We start from the raw sequence: 11,803 nt of genomic DNA, 5'->3' as shown, positions 1-11,803 counted from the left end.
TCAAGTGATGATCTTCCATCCTTGACTATGACTAATAGCCTTTGGTTGACTAGAAACCTTGCCAATAACAAAAACAGTTAACACATATATTTTGTATGCTATAAGTATTATATTCCATATTCTGACTATAAAGTAAGCCACAGAAAAAGTATTCTTATGAATATCATAAAGAAGAGAAAATATATTTACTATTCATTCAGTGGAAGTGGGTCATCATAAAGGTCTTCATTTCACTGTCTTCACCTTGAGTAGACTGAGGATGGGGAAGAAAGGGAGGGGTTGGTATTGGTGTTTCAGGAGTGGCACAGGCAGAAGAGCTGGAGGAGGTGGAAGGGGAGGTTGGAGGGGAAAACTCACTGTGTACAACTTTACAAAAATATATCATGATTTCTTTTTTGCTTTTTCATTTCTCTAAAAATGTTTCTAGATGGTACCAATACTTTCATGGTTTGCTTTAGTTTCTGTGCCCTCCATGTCATAAAAGAAGTCAAAAGCAGTCTCAGATAATCAAAGCCCTTCTGCTAGATTTTCTAATGTCTACTTGTTTTCTAGCACTGCTTCTTCTATGTCTTCTTCCTCACCATCTGCCACTGCTTTGGAAGCACTCACCTCCATCAACCCATCTTCTTTGAATTTTTCTGGTGTAGTGTCTATAAGTGTTTGCATTTCTCCAACATCTGTATCCTGAAACCCTTCACCTCCTACTATATTTTTTGGCCATATCAACAATCCCTTACATGAATTCCTTGATGGGCTCTGCCATAAATCCTGGGAAGCAATGCACAACCTCTGGACAGGGCTCTTTTTAGCAGTTTATCATTTCAGGTTCGATGGCTTTCATGGCTTTTACTGTAACAATGATGTCCCTTTCAGTGGTGTAATCTTCCCATATTTTTATGATGCTGTCTCTGTCAGGGTTCTCCTCCATAGCATTGACAAATCTTATCCATAGAGTTCCATGTGTAATGTGTCTTAAAGATCTTTATGACCTCCTGGTCAAGAGGTTGAAATAGAGATGTTGTGTTTGGGAGAAAGTAGACCACTTTGAAGCATTTGTTGTTGAACTCATGGCATTCTGGGTGGCCAGGGTCATTGTTCAATATAAAAATAACTTAAAAGGCAGTTTCTTCCTAGAAGCGTACTCCTGATTTCACGGCCAAAACATCAGTTGAACCAATTCAGAAAAGCTGTTCTCCTTGCTCCGTGCTTCTTGTTATACAAAAGATCTTCAACTGGTGTTTATCTTTTCTCTTTGTAGTTAGCAGTTTTATAGATAAGAGGAGTCCTGATCACAAACATGGTGGCATTTTCACAACACAGAAGAGTTGTTAGCCTATCCTTTCCTGCCTTAAATCCTTACTAATTAAAGTCCTTTGTGACACTCTTTTAATAAATGTCCTTTGTGACACTGTTTTCCAGAATATGGCACTTTCATCTGCATTAAAAACCTGTTCAGGCAGATATCCTTTCTCCTCAGTGATTTTTGTTTGTTTGTTTTGAGACAGGGTCTCGCTCTGACACCCACACTGGAGTGCAGTGGCACAATCTCAGCTCACTGCAACCTCTGCCTCCTGGGATCAGGTGATCCCTCTCAACTCAGCTTCCTGAGTAGCTAGAACTACAGGCATGTGCCATCACGCCTGGCTAATTTTTATATTTTATTTTATTTTTTTAGTAGAGATGGGGTTTCACAATGTTGCCCAGGCTGGTCTTCAACCCCTGGATTCGAACAATCCTCCCACCTTGGCCTCCCAAAATGCTGGAATTATAGGCATAAGCCACTGCACCTGGCCTCCTCAATGATTTTCTTAATGGCAGCTGGAAACTTGTCTTCTGCCTTAGTTAGCAGAAGCTGCTTCTCCTGTTATCTCAATGTTTTTAAAGCCAAACCTCTTTCTAAAATTATCAAACCATCCTTTGCTAGTATTAAATTCTTCAGCTTTAAATCCTTCATCTTCCTTTTGCTTTAAGATGCCATATAATGACTTTTTTTCTCAAATCATATTAGTCTATAGGTGTACCTTTCTTATAGCAATCCTGCATCCACATAAAAGCTCCATTTTCAATGTATGTATCTCATGCAAGGTTTTTGCGTCTGCTGGCATAGCTACAGTGACAGCCTTGTAAATGTCTTTTTTGTTTTTATACAATTAATCTTACACTGGATTCATTTATCTTGAAATGGTGGGCAACTGCAGCTGCAGACTTCAAACTATGGTACATGTCAAGCAATTCAACTTGTTCTTGTAACATCCTGACTTTTCTCTGCTTCTTGAGAGCACTTCCAACATTACTAGTGGCAGTCTGTATGAGTCTCATGGTGTTATTCGAGGTTCATGATATTGCACTAAGCATGATGAGACATGCGAGAACCATGAGATCACTTTTTACCATGACGCCCAATTTAGTGGAGAGACGAACTGCTCATGTGGAGATTATGAGCATCACATGGTGTTTTAAGTAGATACTCTCCACACTTGAGCTCCCTGCAATAGCGACAGGAGGTGGCTATAAAATTATTACAGTAGTGTAGTATGTACTACAGTTAATTTTGTGCAGTTATGATTTAATACTGCATCTTTACATTTCCCTCAGCTGCAAATGGCACCATTTAAGCTCTGTAATCTGAGGGTAAGTTTAGAAAATTTTAACTTTTTATAATAAATTTGTGTATACTCCATAGTAAATAAGATAGACTAAAACCTACATGTTGTATACATTCATGACATCACCTTTGATTATTTTTTGATATTGATAGGCTATGGAGCTCATCTGTGGGTGTTTTCAAATTCTCGCAAATCTCCAAAACATTTTCCAATATACTTATTTTAAAAATCTGCATATAATTGGAGCCATTCAGTTCAAACTGTGCTACTCAAGGGTTAACTGTATTTTATTTTATTTAATAGTTAATGTATTAATATGTTCTCACACTGGTAATAGACCTACCGAAGACTGGGTAATTTATAAAGGAAAGAGGTTTAATTGACTCACAGTTCCACATGGCTGACGAGCCCTCACAATCATGGTATAAGGTGAATGAGGAGTAAAGTCAAGTCTTATGTGGTAACAGGCAAGAGAGCTTGTTCAGAGGAACTCCCGTTTATAAGACATCAGTTCTCCTGAGACTTATTCAGTAACAGGAGAACAGTGCGGGGAAACTGCCCTCATGATTCAGTTATTACCACCTGGCCACACCCTTGACATGTGTGGACTATTACAATTCAAGGTCAGATATGGGTGGGGACACAGCCAAACTATATCAGTTAACAACACAGTGCTTATAATACGGTCATTGTGGCGTTTATGATATGCCCATCACTGCTTGTAAGTGCTTTACAAATACGAAGTCATTAAATCTTAATAACAAATATATTTATAAAGAAATGCTTCCCCCCCCCCCCCCCACATTTTGCAGGTTAGGAAATTAAGGCACAGAGAAGCTGGCTGGCTCCCAGCACACACTTAAACCTTATATTCTGCTACTGTCCTCTTTTAGATATTACAAAATTTCAACTTTTACTTCAAAGATTTTATCACTTGAGTATCAAATGTCGCTTATTTATTTCTATAAAAGTACTGCACCATTCAAATTTTTCCTTAAGTAGACATTCAAAGTGAAAAACTATAAAAGCCTGACAATACTCCCTTTACTTGGGATAAGAAAACAGCCCGGCATGGTGACTCACGCCTGTAATCCCAGAACTTTAGGAGGCCGAGGCGGGTGGATCACGAGGTCAGGAGATCGAGGCCATCCTGGCTAACACGATAAAACCCTGTCTCTACTAAAAATACAAAAAATTAGCCGGGCGTGGTGGCGGGTGCCTGTAGTCCCAGCTACTTGGGAGGCTGAGGCAGGAGAATAGCGGGAACCTGGGAGGCGGAGCTTGCAGCGAGCCAAGATTGTGCCTCTGCACTCCAGCCTGGGTGACAGAGAATCCAGTTGCTTTCTTATTTATAGCTGAGAATATTTCTCCCTAAACAGAGTTAAATTTACATTTAAAACACCCACCTTATCAAAAAAATTTAAAATTTAAAAATTATATTGAACTAATATTTGTTGGTTGCATACAATATGCTAGGCATTGTTCAAGTGGTTTTTGTGTATTAACTCATTTTGGTTTGGGATACATAAATAGCACCAACTGGTTTTTGATGGTTGATTCTTACGCTGCCTGTACAAATTTGAGAATTGACCCAAACGCAATGGACCTATAAAGAGAGACCTTCTTATGACGTAAGCAAAGCCTCTGTTCAGTCCTATTTTCCTCATATATGGAGAGTCATAATACACATTTATATGCTGCTAAAAATGTGTAGACTAGAGAAGTGCCATAGACTCATTAATTTTACAAATTGTAGTGGAAAAAGAGAGTAAAGGAAAACGGGTAACATTTTTAGTTGCCAATAAATGGATTCAACAGAAGATACCTTCTTAAATAGAGGGCCTGATTTTCTGTAAAAGGTATTTTCTCTTCATTACAATGTTTAGAGATAACATCTAAATTATATTTTTACAGTTTTTAGGTCATATGTAGCAGCTAATTATTGCTTAAAAGTAGTTTTACAAAGTTATCTACATGTTAGTGTGAGTTCATATGCTATCAACTGCATCATTTGAGCTACAGTTATTTTGTCTCTAATATTGGGCTAAAAATATTTCCTATTTGCTATATATTATATTCAATATAGATTTAAAATCATTTTCCACAGTCTGCCAAATTATCCTTCACCTGCACTAAAATTAAACCTCAGCCATAACCTATGGAAAAGAAATAAAATTGATAACCATTAGTAATACTGGGGAGATTAAAAGAAACATTCTCTATTGTACATCTCAGAGAATATTAGGTTAAAATTCAAATTCCTTTTAGTGACAGATTGTTGCAAGAATAAGAAATGGCACAAACAATCCATTTCAGGACAAAGATTTTACAAAAATAGGAAGGTTAATTATAATTGAATATTCCCTATGGATATCTCGGAAGATATGCCTCAATCTCCTATTGACAGGTGGTATTGTAAATTAAATGTAGTATTATGCATTCAAATTGGATTTCAACTACTCATCATCTATAGTGTGACATTAGAATTAGCCTCAATGATGACAGTCTAAAGATCATAATGAGAAGAGCTGCCCTTTTCCATTCATATTGTACTTTCACTGGTGGGGAGGGTAGGTGTTAGAGATTGGATTCAAATTTTGTTATAATCTTTGCTGCCCGAAAATTTATTCCATGAATCAACTATCCTGAATATTAATACTGTACTGACTGTTCTTTGAATTAATGACACACAAAAGGCCACTTGTCTTCTATAAATACTGTGCCAAATCCAAAAAGCAGCATTCAAGATTCTTTCAATTCCACCATCAATCATTGTTTATCGGTGTATACAAACATGGGGATGCTGGTGTGTTTTTGTTTCAAACAAAAACAAAACCAAAACCAAAAGGAAAACAAAACACAGCAGGAATGAGGCCTGTATCTTTAAAAAAGAAAAAGGAGGCCAGGTGTGGTGGCTCGCATCTGTAATCCCAGCACTTTGGGAGGCGGAGGCAGAGGCAGAAGCAGGATCACTTGAGGCCAGGAGTTCAAGGCCAGCGTGACCAAAGTGGTGAAACCCCATCTCCAGTGAAAACATAAAAATTAGCCAGGTGTGGCAGTATACACCTGTAATCCCAGCTACTAGTGGCTGAGGCAGGAGAATCACTTGAACCCAGGAGGGAGAGGTTGAAGTGAGCCAAAATCATGCCACTGCACTGCACCCTAAACAACAGAGTGAGACTCTATCTCAAAACACACACACACAGAAAAAGGAAAGAAAGGAAGGAAGGGCAGGGGCTTAAAAAGAGGGTTTGTCTCTCTGGTGAGGATCATAAGTGACCTCAATTGTATGGACCAGCTGTTCTTATTCAGGGATGTGCTGCAGAAACCTGATGTAGAATGCTATGAAGGTATCCATGTGCTCTGGCATGTGAATGCTCAAATCACTCCTTGTGTAATTCTGAAGGACAGCTATCCCCCAAATCCTTGGCAGTCTCTCTCAAAATGAGCATTTTCAGACAACTTGCATTAGAAAAAGCACCAAGGCAGGTTGAGCAGGTGCTTGTTGAAAATACAGATCCTGGGACCTACTTTGGTCCTACTAATTCAGCATTTTTGAGAGTGAGGCCTGAGAACCTCTTAAAAACAAAACAAACAAAACAATACCAAACAAAAGAAACACTATCTGCAGGTACGTTCAAACTGTTATAAAGTGTAAGAATCACTGGAATAAGACTGTAGAATCAGCACTTAGCTGTTCAGTCATTATTATGGCAATTTCAAAGCCTAGACATTAAGGTAGAAATGTCATGTGATGAGTTATTCTATTTAAAATTAGTATATTATTTTGGCTGTTAAAGAATATTTTTACTATTACAGACATAGTATTTTTCTACACCACAGACAAATCAAATGTTTCTGGTTAGTCATTAAGACTAACAACCAAGATTTATTGTTTAAAATTATTGCTAGTTAGCATGTATGAAGATTGAAGAAAAACAGTTGGCCCATAATATTAGACATCTGAACACAAATATAGCATATAACAAGTAGCTTCAATAAAACAAATGTCCATTTTCTTTTAATGTGTCTCCAAACAATTGCCTATACTTTAAACTGCAAGAAATAATAATTATAATAGCATCTGGTAGAATTTCTATCTCAACAGAGTTGTTTTTTTTTCTTTATTTTAATAATGATATGTAATTATTCATGACATTTGGGATTACTGAAGACAAACAGAAGAAAGAAAGAAATGTTAAGCCTTCCTGGATATCAAAGAGAGTATATTTTTATTATACTTCTAATTTAATTAATGTATTCTCAATGCCATCTGGTCAGATTATCTTAAAAGTTAACAGAAGAGATTGACATTTCACAAATAAATCTGAAAATGTATAATACTGAAATTATACAATCATATCTAGAATAATATAAAAAAAAAGAATAAGAGGAAAAAATCATTTCAGTCAACTCTAGAGCACATTTAGTATTATCTTGGAATGAAGAAAGGAGACTCATTATGCTCTCAACCATGATTTAAGTCATCACTATAGTATTATATTTAAGTATATTTAAATACAAGTGAGATGTATACCTGTTCCAAATGCTTCATTGAAAGAAGTTAATAAAATATGAGTAACAACATATGTCTGGAGCCAAATACTCAAGTTTTCAATCTAAAACTACTCTTTGCTAGCTGTGAGACCTGGGTAAGTTGTAACCTTCTCTGGACCCAGGTCCTCATTGAAAAATATGATTATTCACACAAAGCATTCAGAAGAGTGGTAGGCATACGTATATAAATTTTTATATTCTCTATATAACTTATTTTAGCAATTGAAAACCTGTCGTGTATCCTATAAATTAACACTTGATTCACAATCAGAAAATAGCTTTAGATAGTGGCTCCGTGATATTGATATGGAGCAAATCACTCTTTTGAAACTTAGGTTATTTTTTCTTTTCTTGATGGGAAAACGAGGTGATTATTATTTATTATATAAGAATGTTATTAAGATTAAATAAATTTGCTTTTGTTAAAGTCTCCATAGAGTTTCTCACAAATAGTGGGGCCAGATTAGTTTTTTCAAGTCCCAATTTGGATATAGTATTCCAACCATCTCCAGTGGACAAGGAACACAAATATTAGAAACTAAAAACGACTTTATACTTATTCTCATAATGGTTAAAATACTATCTGAGAAATACATTTTATTTCTTAGTTCTGTAGTCTGAAATTTGAGATCGGATTAGGTATTTTAATCCATATTTTGGTTACCTCATTCTATATCTGTGAGTTTGTTTCAAAGGCCATCCCAGTCTTTAATAACCATAAAGTATGTACATTTGGACAAATCTAACAACCAATGTTTTTGGAGTTCTGAGCCATCAATCCCAGATGAAAAAGAAGCTATGTTGCTTTTCTATTCTTATGAACCTGAACACACAAAGTGTTTAGGGATATTAAAGTACCACAATTAGCAACCTCAGTTATTTAGATTTGCACCATTCTGAATGCTGTCACTTAAAAATTAAAAAGTCCAGACCATATCACTGAAGGAAGGATAGAGTCAAGAATTCATTTTTCTTCACTTAAAGTTATGTCATAAACACAATCTTTATCAACATGTATGTAATAATACCCAGCAAATACATTTGGACAATATGGTATGTTCTGCTTAAAAACAAGATATTAACATAAACATTCATCATTCAGGGATCTTTATAAAGTCATCAGTTCAATTAGGTACAGAGGGAATTAAGATAAAAGACATAATTCAATTATACAGAAAAATGTGAAAGACAAGCAAGGCTAAAAGCATTGCTTAAGTTTTACTAGAAAATAATGTTTTTGTTGGAATGTCTCAAATTTAGTTTAGTGCATTGAATTGATTAGGTTTAGGTGTTGTATTGGTAGCCATTTATTCACTTTTTCTTTGACATTCCCTTATTCCCCACGGTTTAGATAACACAAAAATGCATGTATCAATTTGCAGAGAAAGAGTAAATGTAAGTTATTTTCGCTGTTTATTCATATGTTAGATTAACTTTGTTTATCAACCCATATATTAAAATGTAATCATTTCATTGTCAGGAGCCTAAAGCTAATGTTAATTACAGTTTGAAACTTCGATTATTAATGCATCTTTACCTACTGAAGTGTGAAATAAGCAATAGTAGTTGGAATACACCAATTAAATTAACTTCTGAGACAAGAATTCGTAAGTAGGCATTTGTTCATAAAGTAGGCATTTGTTCATTATGAACAAATGCTGTAGGATTTCATTCTAAGCTACATTTGTGAAATACCAGTCCCAAGGTGGGAGAAAACTTACTCAATGAGATGAAGAATAAATGACATATCCAATCAATAAAATCGTTGTGATAGGCATTCTCTATCTTTTCCCTTTACATTCCACGTGTCATTCAGAAAAAATAATATATACACTCGATCCACAGAAGAACACTTAAACGTTTTATTTTGCTTCGTTTTAAATAAGGAAACAGGAGAGATCTGTTTTGTTTACATGGGGTACCAAAATCATGCAAGATTTGGCAATTATTGTTTATTGTCTTTTTTTATTGAACTATAAAATGCAAATAATTCTTGCCTTAGTCAACCTATGCCTTACATGCTTTTTGGGTAAAGCATTGCTTCCTTCTTGGTTGATTGGTCGGTTTTGCTTCTCACAATGCTATATACATAATGCTTTATATTGTATTGTCTGTAAAAAATAATGTTGACTAATATTTATGAAGTGCATGGTACTATGTGTCATGATACAATAACCCTCACTTTTTTATGTATGTTCAATTAACATTATTTTACAAACTAGAAACTTGGGCCACAGAAAGGTTAAAGTAGTGGGCTAAAATGCCACAATTTGTAAGCAACACTCCAATCTCTGTGCATTTTTTTTTTTTTTTTTGAATTTTGCTCATAATGAAATTTTCAAACATAATAAAGAAACTTTCCATATGCAACCCAGATTTTAAATATTTTTATAGTTTGCCAATACTTTTAAAGAATAAAAGGATTACAGATAAAGTCCTCTCCTCTCTAATACTGTTATTCTTGATTTCTCCCCAGAAATAACCATTGCCAATAACTTGTTTATATTCCTGATGCCTTCTTTTTATACTTTAACAAGAAACACATGTTACGTTTTTTGTGCTCTTAAACTTTTTGTAAATATTTTCATGCTGTAGTATCATTAGGCAACCTTTTGTGTATTTGGCATCTTTTTATGAAATTTAAATATATTGTTATATGTATATCTAGTTCATTTTCTCTACGTAATTTACTATTATATGAAATGTAGCTTAACAGCATTTACTATAAAACATCAAGACATGCACTTATTTGTATTTTTCTTGGCTGGACTGTTGAAGTACATTTTTATCTACTAATTCATTCCTCTCAATTCTAGGCACTTACTGTGCTATGGTTTCTATATCTGTCTGTCTATCTATCCATTTCTTGAAGCTTCTCTGGATTACCTCATACTTTACAGCGCAGACATTTTACATCTTTTCCTATGACTTTTCTTCTATTCTGCTTGTTTTAAAAATAAATATTTTCTGAAACAGTAGAGTTTGTAACTTTGCCAAAAATTATGTGTCTCAATCTTTACTTTCTGTCTTACTCCTGCCATATTTTTTAGTTTATTGAGTGGGTTATTAGTCTTTCATTTAAAGAGGAAATGAAAACTTAGATACTTTCCAACTCAATCATATTTTCATATATATATATATATTTTTTGAGAGAGAGATGACAAATAGGTAGACACTTACACACATTACCCTGATATACATGATAGTGATGAGAAATTTCTTGAATATTTACATAATTTTTCTCAACAACAGAGATGCCATTGTTTGTGAATATACCTTTAATAAGTATATTTGTTATAAGGACAAGGCCCTATGGACATAGTCCGGATAGGCTAGAAGAGACAAAGAGACTGATAAACTGTTTTGTGTAAGAATGGGAATTTACAGTGTTGGAAAGTAAAATATATTCTGTTAGAAATGCCTGTGCTAAGTGTCACTTATGAGCAGACAGCAAGTAATGGAGAAAAAATGGCCAATATTAATAATTTCAACAAAATAAAGTACATAATAATTTTGCGACATCCAGATGTCCCCAATTTCCAGCATATCTTTTCCAGTCCCATTTTATTAAATAAGATGGGTTATATAGGGCAGGAGGATGTCGATCTAGATTGCACAAATTGTTTCCTAATGTTCAAACTTTATTTTAAACTTGAATTTTGTTATCCTAATATTACAGTATATTTAAATCACTTTGAGAAGGCATGTATTAAAAAGAGCCATATTGTATCTATGCAAGGGAATATTATTTGACAATAATAAGAGAAAAAGTGGTGATGCATGGCACACCATGAAAGAATCTTGAAAAAATGCTCAATGAAAGGAGTTGGTAACAAGAGACCACATATTGTATGATTCCACTGTTATAAATTGTGCAGAACAAGCCAATTTATGGAGATAAATAGTGGACTATTGGTTGCCTAGGACTGGGGGTGTTGGGGGCAAATGGAAGTGATTTCTAATGGGTATCATGTAGGATTTGGGTGGCAAGTGATAAAAATGTTCTATAATTTATTGTGATTTAGATTGTGCAACTCTATGAATATACGAAAAACATATCTCTGTGCACTTTAAATGAATGAACTGTATAGTATGCGAATTATGTCTCAATAAAGCTGCTTCCCCTCAAAAAGTCAAATCTTTTTATTTACAATATGCTCAATCTTAAATATTGTAACATAAAAAGGAAAGATGACATAGAATTAAATGGAGTCATTAAATTAAATATTACAATATAGATTCCACATGAGCTTCAAATTTGCCACCTTGAAATTCACCTTAGAAATCATCCCATCCCACCAACATATAAAAGGAATGACAATACAACAATAATTATGAAGGGATTCAGGCAAAGCATTTCCCACGTTTTACGAAAGACAGGGGTATAGTGAAGAATTACATTTTAAAAATAGAGAGTAGAAATCTAATTTCTATATACCCCTGGAACACTGAGGCAGGGGGGCTATAACAAAAGTGAAATATATAAGATTGGTTTAATTCTTTTATTAAAAATAATTTTAAATTACCAATGGCCCCTTGCTCTATCAGTTTTAAGGGAAATACTTTTGACAGTGCAATAGTACCTAATGGTTTCAGTACTTCATATCTTAAAGCCTCGCAATAGTTCCTAATTGATGCCA

The sequence above is a fragment of the Papio anubis genome, chromosome 5, assembly GCF_008728515.1.
Source record: "Papio anubis isolate 15944 chromosome 5, Panubis1.0, whole genome shotgun sequence".
NCBI classification, from domain to species: Eukaryota; Metazoa; Chordata; class Mammalia; order Primates; family Cercopithecidae; genus Papio; species Papio anubis.
The sequence above is the reverse complement of the archived record's forward strand: the minus strand, read 5'-3'. Positions refer to the sequence as shown.